The sequence below is a fragment of the Falco biarmicus genome, chromosome 12 (assembly GCF_023638135.1).
Source record: "Falco biarmicus isolate bFalBia1 chromosome 12, bFalBia1.pri, whole genome shotgun sequence".
Lineage (NCBI taxonomy): Eukaryota > Metazoa > Chordata > Aves > Falconiformes > Falconidae > Falco > Falco biarmicus.
In genome coordinates, this window is record NC_079299.1 from 30547795 (window position 1) to 30564470 (window position 16676).

The 16676-nt window shown below is 37.4% G+C and overlaps 1 long non-coding RNA gene across 1 annotated transcript in view; it reads right to left on the reverse strand.

Annotated features, from left to right (window-relative positions):
- LOC130157855 (uncharacterized) overlaps nucleotides 1-16676 on the reverse strand; it is a 451498-nt gene that overhangs the window by 313948 nt on the left and 120874 nt on the right. Inside the window, exon 2 of the long non-coding RNA XR_008825062.1 lies at nucleotides 7075-7136. This is a non-coding gene — a long non-coding RNA (uncharacterized LOC130157855). The remainder of the gene's footprint in view (nucleotides 1-7074; nucleotides 7137-16676) is intronic.

The window sequence follows — 16676 nt, forward strand, 5'->3', positions numbered from 1 at the left end:
CTCAACACGTTCCGTTAACCGCTTCGTGACAGTCTTTGTTAAAGACATAGTTTCTAAGAATCAATGACTTTAATCTAGCACCTCTGAGTCATGGCTTTGGAAGTCCCTGCCTCTCTTATTTGCAGAGGTAGTAACTGCTGCTCTCTGAACCACCACCATGTGAAAAAAGGTCTAATTCTTCAGAATTTTATTCACTGAAATGTCTACGTTCAAGCTGGCTATAATCTCAGAGCTAACAACCCACCAAAATACACAGGGACAGTTACCACAATGGAGGTCATATGCTGTACAACACAAAACCTCAACCTTTTATCTATACGGTCAGAAGCACCATAGCTATGAGCCACAAGTGATATGGTGCAAGGCGCTCTTGTCCTGATACAACTACCGTCCACAGTTGGGATCATACCATTTAAATCTATCCTGAGAAAAAAAAACAGGATCATTTTCTGACCCAGTGACGTGAACTGAGTGAAGATGAGGGTTCCCAGTCTTTTCAGGTCTCCTTTAACAGCTCATTGTCCAAGGGATGATACTCACTAAACAGCTTAAAAAATTAAGCTGTGAAAAACCTTAGGCGTGGAACATAGAATAAAGGTGTAAGTAACATGTAGGAAGCAAGTAACTTATTCCACAGTGCCCTTATTTACACATTTTTTCCCCCACAACAGTGTATCACTGTTCATACTTCACTAAAGCATTATTGTTTGTTACTCTGTAAAACATTCCAGCTACTACTTCAAATTAAAGAAAAACAGCTGCCAAGAAAAAACAAATCGTAGGATGGATTCAAGGATGAAATACCATAATTCAAAAGCTCTCTTATTGAATCAGATAATCAGACCTACTAGAGAGTATTTTGAAATACTTCTTACAGTCTTAGGACTATTAATGTCATGTTCAAATCACTCTGAGGCTGTTTTGGTTTTTTGTTGTTGTTGTTTTGCCATTCATGGGGATACAATGACTCATTGGCACATTTCCAGCGCAACATGCATTTGAATAATACATGGCATGCCCTTTAGCTAGCATCATAATGCCAGATTTAAAACAAGGTAAGAAGTTTCTCCATATACACTCCAGTGTTCAGCTACTCATAATCTATAGCGTTAACAATTTATCATCGAACCCAGAGACTTGCTGCCAACTTATCAAAGTGGCCACTGGATGCATATGATCCAGTCTGAGCATCTGGCTCTTCACTGTTCCTGACATTAGCACAGACAACAGAATCAGTGGACTATTGAATGCAATTACAGTAAGCGAGACAGACAATAAAGATTGATAGCGCCTTCTCTTTTTATCACATACAAAACTAGTGGGGGTTAAAGCTTTGCCTTGAGCTGCCTTCATTTAACAATGATTGAAAATATGCAATTGTGATGGTAAAACACTGCAGCCTGTACCACTTCATTTACTGGACACATTATCAAATTAAATGAAAAGTGAACTGCCAAAAGCAACAGTTATTATATATTAATGATGAATATTTACTTAGCATTGTTCACAAATCATACAGAGAACAGAATCCTTCTTGTTATCTTCTTTGCAGGCTACAGATGAGTAGTTTAACATTTCTATGTTTACGTTAAATCTTCTGTCTACAAATCTCTAAATACAGACATGTGCGATTGGTTTTGTGACTATCCATGTGGTTACAAATGTGTAATTAATAAAATGCTCCAGTAGTAAATGAATCCTAATTGCTGCAGGGATTCTTTACCTCAAATCACAGTTGGTATTCTTAAAAGTACTTAACTAACCAAAGAAAGTAAAGAAAATGGGTATTTCATATCCAGTAGGCTTTACATCATGGGTCACATAGCGTGCAACAACTTTTAACAAATGGAAAATCCAGAAGAAGCCAACACAGCGGCTTTACTGTAACACAACTTTTGTACAAGATTTCAGACTGGTTATTGGTCTTTGGTTCCTGCATACCAGGTGAGCTAAAAATATGTGGTACCTTGAAACTACACAGATAAGAAAGCAGAGTTGTGCAAGTGATTGATTTGTTTTGCTTAAAACTTTAACCCCTTCTTTCACAGAAGCCATGCTAACAACAACGTTCTTTCCCCAAATTACAGCCAAATCATCCTCCAGTGTGTGGCAGTGACCTAACTACTGAATGGCAGAGCTGATAACTTTTTTGTGGTTGTGGCCCAGTTTGTATTATTTTAATAGCTAAGATAAGGAACTTCTTTATCTGAGTGTCATGTAAGAATACCATAGAGAAATTAAATTAAGGGAAAATGGTCTTTTCTACAAGCTCAAACTTAAACAAAACAATAGCTACACTGTCAGCATGGTAAAAAAAACCCAAACAACTGTTGTCAATTTTAGATCAACTGCAATAAAGTAGTAGTTGGACAACATGTGGTCCCAGTACTGCCTGGTTTGGGGTTACGTATACAGCGAATGCAAACATATGGTCCTTGTCAAGCAACAATATCCATGCAGGCATATTTTTGCCTATGTGAGAAGCTCTGCTTGCTTCAGAAAAGCTCTTGATGCAGACACTAGTCTCCGTGCAAGTGGCATGCTGAGGTATCTGAAACTAAATGACTGAACTGAGAAGTTTAAATAAAAATAGACATTTGCTTTTTTCCCCTCTGAACAGCCCTGGGTAGGAAAATAAAGCCATTCACAGAACACTCACTAATCCACACGAACTGTATCCTCCAAACTTTCCTTCTTTTTTTAAGCAAACTGATTATATTCCAGGAATTTGATTTCTACAAATCATTGATGTAAAGGCACTGAAGACTAAACAATGCAAAAGAAGAAAATAGAGGGGAAAAAGTTTGTCTTTCTGGCTGTATGCTAGCATATAAACCATAAAAGTGAAAAACACACAAATATGCCACAATGGAAAACTATGTGCTGATCCCACGCACTAAATTGAAAAAGCAACATCCTGTATGGTACTGTTTAACAATAGTGCAAAAATAACTGTAGGAAACTCTGGCTAAGATGGCCCACAGAACGTTTCGGAAGGGATGATGCATCAATAGACAAACTACAAGTAGAACAAATTAATTATCTTAAGTCTACTGAAAGCAGGAAACCAAGGACACTTCAAATTACAATTATTATCACTCTTCCCCCCTTTTTAAGCAGAAACCAGCTAAATTTAACAAATATTTTTCATGAAACACCACCATTTTATTATGTTCACATTTACTTGCTGGAAATATCAAGAGAAACATTAAGTAGATGCATTTTTTTTTTTCCATCTAAGCCACATTTTCCACTTGAATTTCCATACAAAGAAACAATAATCTGTTCCACAAAGCAACAGAGCTATTGAAGCTTGGTTTTCTAAGATCATTTTTCACCCATCCATGCCACCTCATTACATTTATCGTGTATGGGACAGCAACAAATGCTGTGGTTTGTCCTGAGCTTTTTACACATTGACTGGTCAGCAGGCTAGCAGAGGAGAAAGGTACCAAATGAGTCCTGTCCATCTTTTCCTCAGTGAGATAATTATGAGATATCTGTCCCATATCCAGACACCAGCAATTATACAACACATAAAACATAATTACTCTGAAACTTTGATGTCCCTTGCAAACAGGTTTAAAAACGCTAGTCACTGCAGGGAGAAGATGTACAGACCAACAGGGTGAACCTCATGTCTTTCCAAAGCTAGACTAGATGTGAAGTGCCATCAGGAAAGGAGTAAACTGAATGCTTTCAGAGGTGGCTAGAACAATCCCTTTGAATTTTATTTCAGAAATGAGGGGGAAATTACAGTGAACTGACAGTCACAGGAAAAAAAAAAAAAACACACAAACCACCAAACTAAACAAAAGAAAAAGTTAAAAATCCTATCCTTGATATGACTCAAGCCTGTGATGAATCAACAGCTCTGCTCAGCACTTGGGGGAAGGTACAGTACCAACCCCGCACCACAAATGTATAGCACACAGATTCATTTTCAGAGATAAGCAATTGCATCACAGTTACAGGAATGAATAATTCTAGATATAGATAAAGTGAATATAGATTCTGACTTTCACAAACTTCAGTTTGCATTTCCATACTTCTCCACCATACTTCAGTGATGTTATTGCCCTGCTGCATCATATTTCAACAGGAGAGCAATAATCTAGTCAGACATAGACCAGAGTGACTGGAGTGGAGATACTCGTTGTTTTAAGATCTTCTCTGAAGAGCAGAGGTATCAAGCTTACTTTTTATCTCTCATTTTGCCATTCCTATTGTGTCAACGCCAAAAAAAACACCACCAAATCCGAGAATGAAGTCTCACTTGGTTTCCCGAAATACTGCCAAGAGAAACACCAATTCCCAAAGCCACCCTTCTGCCCTTAGCGTATGCTCTTTTCCCCAGAAAAGGAGGGTACATTATAGCCAAAATGTAAGACTGGAACAACACGCTGCCACCACACACTTCCCCACATCAGAGCTTAGTAAAACCAGCAAGATATATGTGAATTTTAGTACCTCTATCAATAAAGAAATTTGCTCACTAATTTTAAAATATTGCCATATGACAGATAGAATATGTCACAGAGCCAAAATACTAACTGAAAAATGGAACAAGAAAACATTCCAGTACATATTCCAGACCATTCTTGATCTTAAACCTACTGATCCAAGCACAAAAAGGGGGAACCCGATGCTCTTGAGCCCCTTTCTGAACTCTGACACAGACCTTTGCTGTGGCATTGGACAAGAAACCAAACACCTTGCCTGCATCTGCAAGGCTGCATAAACAATTGTGTAATTTATTCATTCTTTAAAATATCACACAGGTAATAATCCTTTATCCACAAATATCTCAAGTTTGGGGAAAAGAGCTTGTTTCAGCCAGTTTGTCAGAGGCATGAAATAGGCAATATCATGCAAGATGAGAAATCTGAAAATAATATTTAGTGCGGAATGGGAAAACTGCTGTTATATAACATAAAAAGCCCAATGTAGTCATGCTTTAATATTTTCCAAAAGCTAAATCATGTTATTCTAAGAATACCTTTAGCATCATAGCCTCTTGGTCAAAGACTGATTTAGTTTCTTGTGGTGTATAAGAAGAAAAATGGCCTCAGTATGGGACATGCAAAATAAAAACTTGTTAAATTCTGTAACAGATTTTTCTCATCACCTGCTTTATTTGAAAACACTTTCTTTAAAAACAGTTAAGTCTGTGACACACACTTTTGTAATCTGAAGTCTGAAACCTGCTAACGCTTTCAGAGCCATTGCCTGTTAAGTATTAGTTCTTTTTACTTCAGAGGGACAATCAACATGCACAAAGCTTAACATGTGTCCAGTTATTTTGCAGGGTCACAGCCCACATGAAACAACTTCTAGAGAAAAGGACACAGGTAAGGTTTGGGTTGTCCTGCCAGTATCTCTCTGAGACCAAAACCAACAGTAGCTCATCACTTCATGGCTATTTAGAGGGTGACTCTACTGCAACAAAATCCAGTGGAGGACATCTGTTACCCTCACACCTCATCAAGGGACTTTTTTATTTGCTTGTTTCTGCTATGCCTGTCAGGTGCCCACTGATCTAAGTCATGGTCAGACATGTCATTTTGCAAGCATGACAAAGCATATTCAAAAGTTAGTTACAGCTGCACTGGGCTTTTTCATGAGAGGCAAAAACGTAAATGTTCTGTTTCATGATGGTACTGATTCACATCATGTCCTCAGTGAAGGTCCAGAGCAGAGAGATGCAAAAATGTCTCTTAAGGTACTTTACTGAGAAGAGCATGGTTTTATAGACACCCTCCAAAACCCATTGGGGAAGACTGAAAATGCCCAGAGATCAGAATTTTTCTCTGGAGATCCCTATCCCTTTACTGACTGCAGAGGAAGTCCAGCACAACTTATCTCCTGTCTTAGGCACCTTGAACAAGGACCTAAAGCCAAGACGATGGGTCAAGATCCTGCAGAGGACTTAGCAAATAGGAACAGGTCTTTGGCAGCCTTCCCACATGAGCTGAAGTACTTGGGCTGTCTATGTCTCAATTTCTTGTGTGTGAAAAAAGGATAACGTTACTGCCCCAACTCACAAGGGCACAATAAACACATTAATGATTATTATGCCCTCTGAAAATATGTTAATGAAGGTTGTAAGTATAAGCACCATCATTAGAAATGTTTCTATGCATTTATTTTCACTTACCAGCTCTCTCTGCTTTGCAGAGCTCCCTTAGAGGCAAGCTTGCAGCAGAACTTGGAATGACCCTCAACCCATGCCCACTAGAAACTTTAGAGCATTTGTGAGAAAGGGCTCAGCTGATGCACCTTCATAGCAACACAGATGTGATTCTGCTTGGCGGGAGCAATCCCCACTTGGCTGACATCCGCAGAGGATGATGACAGATGCTTCTGGTTTTATTTCTTTAATTATGTTTCACATGCACTGTAATTTCTTAGAGTCTCCTCAGCTGCTAAATTCCATTACCACCTCCATTCCCTGACGGTTCCCCTTGGCACAACAAATATAACTGCAAAAGAGGACACAAGGGACATCAACCCCAGTGTGCAAAAGGCTTCTGTAATGACCGCGTAGCATACCCTGCTCAGCTTCAGCAGATGAGTGTACCAAGCAGAGCCTGCTCTCCAGCCCCAGAAAACAATTCCGTAAAAGCCTTACAACCGTGCCATTTTCCACCTCACTTTTCCTGCGCCATTTCACATAAGGGAGAATGCTGTACCACAGTGACATCGCTTTTCCTCATGGGGCATTTAAAAGCAAAAAGATTACAATTAAAATCCTTTAAAAGGATATTACTAGTTAACTCTGAAACAGAGCAGGGAGCTAAAAATGGATTCCCCACCCCAAGAACCCCTTCTCTGATTTCACCTTAAGGCTGAAAAATCACAGTATTTGATATAGCGTGCATAAAGAGATTCAAGTTGTAGAGTACATTCACCAGAGAGTGAGAAAGACAAGGGAAAACGCAAATATTGGACTAGTCCTTACTCTGGACTACAAGATCAGGCACATATAACTCCAGTGAAAAATAACTGGTTTACAGCTAAAAGCACAAACAGAAGAAACCTTGACTGAGGGCAAAACAATAACATGAACATTACCTTAGAAATTCACAGCCTAGTCATTCATTCGAAAGATCGCTTCAAAGCAGCTGGTTCAGACTCTGGAAATTAAAATAATAATAAAAATATAATTAAGATAAATACATTTATTATTATAATAATTCTGGAAGATCTTATAGTAAGTGTTAATAAAAAACCAATCTTCCCCTTCATGTAGCCCCATGCCTGCTCAAGAAAACACGACAGATCTGCAGTAAGGACACATGGGCATTAGGAGAACCCTAACTAGTTTAGCAGATACATTAGCAGAGGTGCATGGTTAGTTTACCAACAGATAATTGCTTCTCCCCCCTTCTCTAAATATGATAAAAAATAAATTATTTAAAAATAAAAGACATTTAGAATAATAGCCCTGCAAATGCATAGTATTTATTTCCTTTTTCATCATCCATAGTTTATGGCATTGTTTGGGTTTTGACGCCCTTTTTTTATTTTTTTCCTCCTGCAGTTTACTTAGTATTAGGCTTGCACTGATCTCATCAATAAGAAATGAATTTTGGTAACTTTCAAACCCACTATATTATTTTTCCTTTTATTTGTAGTGAGTTTTTCTTCTCTCAGTGGTATTACTGCAATAAGTCAGTCATTATTTCTTTATGTTTTCCCTCCTTTCTTTAGTATTTCATTTCCCTTTACAGCACATCTCGTGATCACAAAGAAAACAGAGACACTTATTTCTTTTAACAGTTGAAATTGCTGCAAGTGATTTAACTGTCATTTAATCTGATTCCTCTCTTCTGTCTGTGGAGAAATATGTTTAATGTACTGGAAATTATGTTAATAAGGAAAAGCATTATCTCATTTAATGAAATAAATATACAAATATTTCAAAATAAAATAAAGAGGCAATCTTCACTGAGGAAAAAATGTCTCTTATGGTTTGCATAAAATAAACAAATGAGAAAAATTAATGAATACATTGAAATATACTGACAAAAATTATGCCTAAACTCAAAAGGGAAAAAAATAAAAGAGAAGGTGACTGAATTGCATCTCACCTAATCAAATGCTTTTTGAGAAAACAGAGAAGCAAGCTTAAAGGATCAGAGTACAAATTATTTTTTAAAAATCATTTTATTACCCTAGGCTAAACTTTTTTCCCCTCCTTTAAAAAGCCATCAGTTTTTCTGCTTTTTTTTTATTTTCTTCAGTCAGTGTTGAAATAATATTTATTGTTTAATGACTGCAATTGCTTCGTCCTTTAATTATCTTTGATCCTTTGCCACACAACATATTTAATTTATGGCAGAGAACTTTGAACCCCTCTGATTTAGTTAATCGTAACAGTCAATAACTCTATTTCTAAGCTTTTACATTATGAAGTATGTAACTAGTATGCACTACGGTTAAACAAATATTGTTAGTGGTGAGAGAAAAACTTGTAGCAATTATGTAATAAAAGCATGACCACTGCAACAGAAACACATAATTAGCTATTTAATTACAGACATCAAAACAAACTAAAGATGTCAATAAAAAAAAAAATCTTCTGTGACAAACCGTTTTTATTTCCCTATTCTGCAATTCTAGATCTTAATGTATTTCTTTATGTTTTCTTGTTTTTCAGAAATAAACAGCGCAAACCAAAAAGATATTCAGTGTCAGCTGCTTGGGTGCGACTGTGGTAGAAATTTGATTAAAACCTGGGTTTACTTTTTCATGGGCAAGAATTAATGCCTTAAATCCGTCCAACAGTGGATTGTTTTTAAACTCCCCTTTAAAAAGAACCAGCAGCAATGGGTATGCTGTGTTGCAAATTCATTTGGGCTGTTTCAGTCACTTATGTCACATACCTTCTCAAGGTATTTTCTATGTGCACTAGTTTATCTTTTTGATATGCACCCCCCACCCCCACCCCCCCCCCTTCTTACAAAGTGCTACAGAGCATAACACTACCAGCTCAGCCACTTCTGCTACCGAGAACAACTAGCAAAAGCATGAACCGAGAACAACTAGCAAAAGCATGATGTGTAAAGATCTCAAGCTACTTTCTTACTTGAAATATGTAGGTTTACTTTCCTACAGTTCTCCCTTTGGTTTAGGGACTTGCGAATCTGAATTTGAGCAGGGCAGAAGCTATGCAGTGAATGTTTTGGGTTAGTATAAACAGGTTGCCTTTCTATTTTAAAAAAGCATCTAAAAATCCTTGCAGTGAAATTCTGAATCCACTGAATTCAGTAACAAAACCCTTAGCAGCTTCAGTGGGGATTTCAGCCCCTGTTTCCAGAGGCTCTCTTAGTCCTGAAATATGCACGGGGAAAAACACTAATCTAGACATGCCACTCCTTACAAAAATCTTCCATCTTGAGGTCCTACACCTGATTCATCTTGATTGGATGCTTAAGCTGCCTGTAATCATTACATCAGATAAAAAGCAAATCATACAGAAAGTGCTTGCTCTGAAATGTAGAGTGTAATTCATGTAAAAAAAGTAATCCATTTAAACAAATTTAGATTCACTGATGTTTTTATATATATACACATACATATACACAAAACCAGCCTCTGTATGAATACCAGGATTTGGTTTTAATGATATACATTCTCTTCCTTCTAAATTTCAATTCTACAGAAAATATTCCCTACAGCTTTTGTGATCGTGGTTTACAGAGATATTTAGGAGAGAATAACCCTGTATATTCACAGTTTTATTTTTCTAATTCGAGGTTTACAGGGCATTTAAAAACAAAACCCTAAACCCCATTATATTTCTTTTATAACTAGAGTGAAGAATGTTCGGCAGTACAAATGAATTAGGAAATTACTCTCCTGCCGTGAAAAAACATCACACTGTTAACATGCAGATATGCACGCAAAAAACCCCCACTAATTCAATAAGATGAGAAAGTAGGAGGTTTAGTATAAAACCCTCTCCACTTCAGTAAAGTGAACGTCAATATCTGACAGCAGTAACTTGCCCTACAAAGATGCAATGCATCCTTGAGAAGCCAAACGCAAAATGCGGAGACCTTTGATGTGCAGGAGCGGTACGGCTACCTCTCGCCGTTATCGTTCACTGACACAGGCAGGGCTGGGCAGAAGTACCCGTGGGCCTGCTGTGGGCTGAAGCCAGAGTTAAGCCCTTGAAGGAAGAGAGCCCCTGCCCCAACAGCATCTATTCTAAGAGTTTGCCCCAAGTTGGAAAGAGCGGATCAGCAAGTGGCACCTGCAGACTGGGGCAACCCAGCAAGGGAGTGTTTCAGAGCACCTCCAGGTCCTGCCTGCACCACGCCAAAACTGGCTCCAGTCTCCAAAGCACTCCGGATTAAACCCACAAATTTAGCAGGTTGAAAAGTTACAACAATCCCATATATTCCTGTTGTAACAATACTCAAGGGGGCTGGATCAGACGACTGAAGTACTGACAATTTTGATTCCAATGTCTTTTGAGTGATCAAAAGACTATTGACATGAGCAAAGCATCTTGTCAAGTTACAAAGAAAGAAACCCCGAATCCTCTTGTTTAAAAGCATCTGTTTTTAAGCAGAGCACTTTAAACTTGCATCTAAAAAATACCTGTAAGCTCTGCCTGACACAAACCTGAATTTTTTCCCACTCAAGATTCTGAAAGAAAGAAATCCTTTTTTTTTTCAAAAGGATATTTCTAATGTGAAAGCTTGATCTTTTTTAAGCAAAATCAAGTAGGTTGAAGTTCCTAAAATCAACACCTCTTCTGTTTTTCTTTTGTCTTTGTTTTTTTTTTTTTTTAAGATCTTTGTCTTTTTTCCAACTTCTGGTTCTATTCTTGATAGGGAAAAAAAAAAAAAAAAAAAGGTGGAAGGAAAAGGCAAACGTGCTTAAGGTGGTATTCAGCAATAAATTTGACTACAAGGACTTTTTTTACTGAACACACTTAAAATACTGAATTTCAGCCATCTTGCATATTAAGCTTTCTCGGTTTAAGGCTAAATACGGATGAAATCAAACCCAGGACTTATTCCTTACATCTGCAGAGGAAATCTACAAATATAGCCCTTTTCTGCCCATGCTGTGAATGAAAATACAACCCCTCCTTGATGAGTACAGCTTCCACCATCTTTTAGGATCCATAAACTTGTCAAGAAAAAGGATGGCACAGACAGATCTTCGCAACCACATCTCCAACTCTGTTCATCTTTCAGCCCATCACACTCCCTTTGCGGTCTAGAAGACAGCAATGCTGTGAAAGCAGATGTCTGCAGCCTCCCTACACAGAGAAAAGTGCTCCTACTCCTTTGCGGACAGCCCAGCTGGAAGCACAAGGCAGCACTTGCCACTATGCAATTTCTGTGGCAAGTTGCTAATTGCACCTAAGATGTATGCGTATTTTCTTTAACACTGGGGGCAATACGGACCATAACCACACAGATTTAATGCTTTGTGCCTGTTGCCAGACCTGAAGATGAAACTGCCAGTGTGCCTTGCGGTATGTGTAAGCACAGTTCCTTGCTCCTGTTACTCTTTCAGACCTTTTGGCTCCTGTAGATTGAACACACTGCTGCAACGCAGTCTGCAACAGCAACACAGGGACTGAAAGCTAAAAGTAAAGAGCTAACAGTATCTTATGTACTGCTGAAGTTTCTCCTGCCTCTTTCATGTAATTCCTTTAGCCTTTTATCAGTCTTTTTAAACATATTTGAATTTATTTGATTTTCACATTTTCTCCCTCTGTTTTCCTTTAATGAAAAGAATTAATTTATGTACCTTTGAAGAAGCTCTCTGCTTTCCCACAATGCAATAAGGCCATTTTTTTCCTCAAAACGGGAGTCATAATTTTCAACCTTGAACCTCAGTAATGTGCACAAATACTGAATCTAGAAAATCAAGTAGGTGCTTGAAACCAGAAGATAGAAATGCACCTCTTCGAGCAGTAATGCAGAATTTGAATACTGACCTGTCAACACTGTACCTCTTCACCCAACCTGTTTGTTTGCTTGGTTTTTAGTATTTTTATTTCTTGAAGTACACATTTTCGCAAACTACATTGTACCGCTTCCATCTTCTCTACAGAAATACAGCATTAACCCAGCAATACTGGAATTTCAACAGAGAATTTAGGAAATGGAGGAAGAGCAAACATATATGGCGCCCAAACTTTGCAGGCCTATTTCAGTCACATTATGCAGACTGCAAATATTGCTTCATTTGATTCGCTTCAAAGACAGCATTTGTAATCAACTCAGCAGAACCAAAGCAGTAAGGTGTGCCAAGTAGCTTTTTTTTAAATCCCTCTCCTTTTCCAAAAGTGACAACTGATACAGATGTCTCAAAACCTCCAGCATCCTTGATACCCATTTCAAAGAGATATCGACAGCTGAAGATGAAACTTCTACACCCTTCTTCCACTGAGTATTCTCAAAGATGCTTAAGAGTGAAAGCAAATGCAGGACACAGCCTTCCACTAGTTGAGACAATTATAAAGCACAGTATGGCTTCTATTAGAGAAATTTTTTTTTCTTTCCTATAGATTTCCACACTGATTTATTAAATTGTGACAACTTTGGGTCAAGACACAAGTTACAATGTATATCTATAAATAAATAAATATTGTTTTTTTCCGCATAAAGCCAGGCTTTCTGCTTTCTTATTCTTCATAGAAGGCACTTGCGGTCACGTTGGCCAGGCTGGAAATTAACCAGGGATTTTACGCTTCACCCTTCAAGACTTCTCTGTTTCTCTTGCAGCAATTGCAAGGGCAGTAAGTATGTATGTATTATCCAGCACTGACGATTCAAGCTGAAGACACCTCATCATCCCACAAGAATGTACCCCATAACAGAAACCAGAAGAAACTATCCATGGAGTATTCAGTGCTCAAACACAGAAGCAGATGAGCAGGAGCAAGACAGATGCTCTCAACATGAGTAATGACAGAGTTCCTGGTCTGCCAAATGAGCTTTTGTCCTTCCTTATCATTCTAACAAGTCAACCTGGGAAACCATCTGCAAAACTGAGAACAAGTAGCTTTTTTTTTTGGTGAAATGTGTTAAAAAACACTTCCTCACAACTTTGGGAGTAACTAGACATAGCTATTATAGTGTTTTCCAGGTAGCCCTTTTCAAGAATCTACCCTTGTGCAGAATATTTTTCAGGTTATGAAAACAGCCATAACATCTAAATTTAGGTAAGTAGTCTTGTCTGGAGACTTGTAAGCATCCCTATTTCCAGTTTTTCATGAAACTTGAAGTGTCCCCTGCTTCTCATCCACTCAGAAACTACAAACAGGTAAGTTTCGTTGTGCCATCTCTAGCACACCTATACCCGATCATTCCTTACTAGAATCCAGTGAAAAGATGCTTACAAATACAATTAAATGTTTTCAGACTTCAAACACTGTTCAGCATTAGTCCCACTGAAGTACTAGAGCAAGGTTAAGGCAGATTTTCCCCTTAGCATTATTTTTTTTCCCCTTTTCCAGTTGACTTCCATATGGATAGCAACAGTCCATTGTCAGGCAATAAAATCAGAACATCAGAGATAGCCTAACTAGAATGCAATTTATCACTGTAGTATTCCAGTATATAGAATTTCTATTCCTTAAATAAATATATTTCTTTAAAGTGTCAACATAACCAAGAAATCTGATCTTCTAGACAATATTCCAGGCTTGATGCATTTTTATTGCTCTCCAGTAATGAAGTTTTAACTCTTGATATATTCTTCCTATTTAACTGCCATTTCCACAAAACTAAAATGATCAATTTCCAAAGTTGGTTCAGCCACAGCCATGACATTCTGCAAAAGAATGTGCCCAGGTGTTTCTGAAAGCGCCTGCCATTATGCTTCAACAGGGGAGAGAAGCTGGGAGAATAAAGAACATATTTAAATGCATAACAGAATTGAGGCTATAAATTCATCTCGCACTAGTTGCACATGTAAATAAAGCGTACCATATAACTTTTTTTCTGTATTTGCAGTTTGCAAACTAAGTACTAGTATTATGTAAAGCTCCCATGTGGTGTAAAAGCCATTGCTCTATTAACTTCAGTGAGTCGCCCTTATATACACTCTAGATTTAATGATGATAACTTCTATTCAAAGTTATGACTACAGAAAGAGATTTGAATGAACAACTTCTATCACATTTATACTTGTCATTTGGGATTAGCTAATCCCAGATCAACTCTGTACATAATATATAATTTCATATCAACAATATCACCCTGAAAATGTGTCTCACTTCTTCTAGCAGTTTCCCAAGTTAAGCATTTTTGTCCTGCTAATGAACCTTTTGTTACAGTGAATATGATTCAGCCAGGAATTTAATGCATGTAAATGTAATGACATAAGAGCATTACATAACCACTCTCCTACAGGCGTTTATACAGTGCAGAACATAATGAAGCCAGACTATAAGTGATGCATATACCTGCAAGAGAAAAGTAGCATTTTTTAATTTAGTGAACTGCTATAAATAACAATATGTCGAGAAATTGTTTCAAATGCTTTAAAATGCTTGGAGAACAGGGTCAGTCAATATGCTGCTGAATTGTTAAATCTAAAAGAAAAGGACAGCTAAAAGATTAGAAGGTACTTCCTACTTTCTAAGAAATTTAAGGAGAAAAGCTGTAATAGAATCTAGGAAAAACCCCAAATACACCCACCCCATCCTACATTAGAAAATGTTCTTGCTACTTTTTTCCTCTGATTTTGGAATCAAATATGCCTGCAACAAGAATTTGAAGAGTCAGGACCAGATTCTGAAGCTGACTTCTCACATCAGAATACTTCATTTTACATCAGCTGGCTCACTGGACTTACACCTAGCAAATACCAACTCCCACTATGAAGGAAACAAGCAAGTCTTGCAACTTTTCCAATGCTATGTTTCGCCTCTGTGTACCTGCTTAAAATATAAGAAACTCAGTCTTTATAGAATAAGACCTGCATTAAATTATTCCATCTTTGTCCTCTTCCGTCCCTTCCCTTCAAATGCACAGACAGCTTTACAAGAGCAAGAAAAGGTAGCGTGTACCCAACATTCGGCTGCGGGAACAGCTTGGGAAATACAACCATGTCCCAAAAACAGTTAGCCTAGTTGTTTACATTTACAGAACTGAAAAGAACAACTGTTCATCTTGCATAATTCCTGCATTTACCTGAAACAACACTGTAATTTCAAGTAGAGTTCCTAAAACATTTTGTGCTATGATTATTTATGTTATCCTGAGTAAGAAATACTCCTCTTGTCATATGTATAAATAAATTAGCGTATAAGCAGACATTAAAGTGTCTCTATTTTGCATACAACCGCCTCTCTATTTCCCCCTATCGACTCTGTGTTTGACAGAAGGAATTTCACCTCTGCCCACTCATTCTCATTCTGGTACCAGTGAACTCAAGGCAAAGAACTCACAACTTCTTACTGAAATGAAATTATACTACAGAAATTCCTTCTGAATTTTGCAGATCTTCTAACTTGTTGTAGAAATATGCAAACCAGATATTTTTGAGTATTGTAAAAATCCAATATTAAAGATGCTTAACATTATTAATTCTTTATTATTATTTATTTGCTTGTTTTATTTATTTATTTAGCTAGAATCAAAGCCCATCATTTTAAAACAGTCTTTCAATATGATAAGCCAAAATGCTGGAAATAAGGTCTGTACAAAAACTCCAGCTGTATCACAAATAAAACCATGGCAAAGTAACATTTAAGACCCTCGAAGTGAGACAGCTCAGAGTGAAGGCTCAGTAGTGTTGTGAAAAAGGTACTATACTACAATTAATTTCTTTTCCTCCAAAAGTATTTAAATAAAGAAGCAAATAATGTCATAGAAGTTCTATTTGGAATACAGAAGCAGATAGCACAAACTAATTTGTCATATGAACTGATAATGTTTGCACAGCATTTAAAAAGGAAGCAAAGGATACAAGTTGCCAAACTCTTGGGATCCATGTATAACTTGGACTTTTTATCATGTATATTTCATTGCCATGTAACTCTTCCTTCCCAGCTGATACATTATAATATACTGCTAAAAAGCACAGTATAGATTTTTCAGATCCACAGCACTATATATGTCAATTTTAGAAGTGTTTTTATGCAGGTACCCACCTGCATATTTCAGAAGCTGCTCAGAGGTCCTCACATTTGCACATTTTGGGCACTAGGAATGATCCCCGCAAGTCGATTCACACAACAGATCAACGAGTTTCTTCCAGAGTAACTTCTTTCAAATTACACAGAAGTAAGATAGCATTTCATCAGCCCCAAGGGCAGATTCGAACTTGGGCTGCAGGTATTTACAGGCCTTAGACGTAATGAATACCGTATCAAAACAAGTTCACGCCATGTTGTGAGGCTGTATAGTTCCGATCCTGATAAAATGTATAACGTCTGGTATAAGTAATTATTTTGTTGATTTTATACCTTATCCCATTTTGCTTGTATATACAGTGTTAAAAGCTAATATATTATTCAGTAGCTATAAAGGGCCTTTTCTAGTCTTTTCAGTGGTGTTATTGTCTTTCACATCCTGTCAGAGCATTAAGATGTCATATAACTTTGCAACAATTTACTGCACAAACCAATGTGCACTTCACTAATATTATACAGATGACTAAGTATGCTGGCATTACTTTACTAAAATACATGC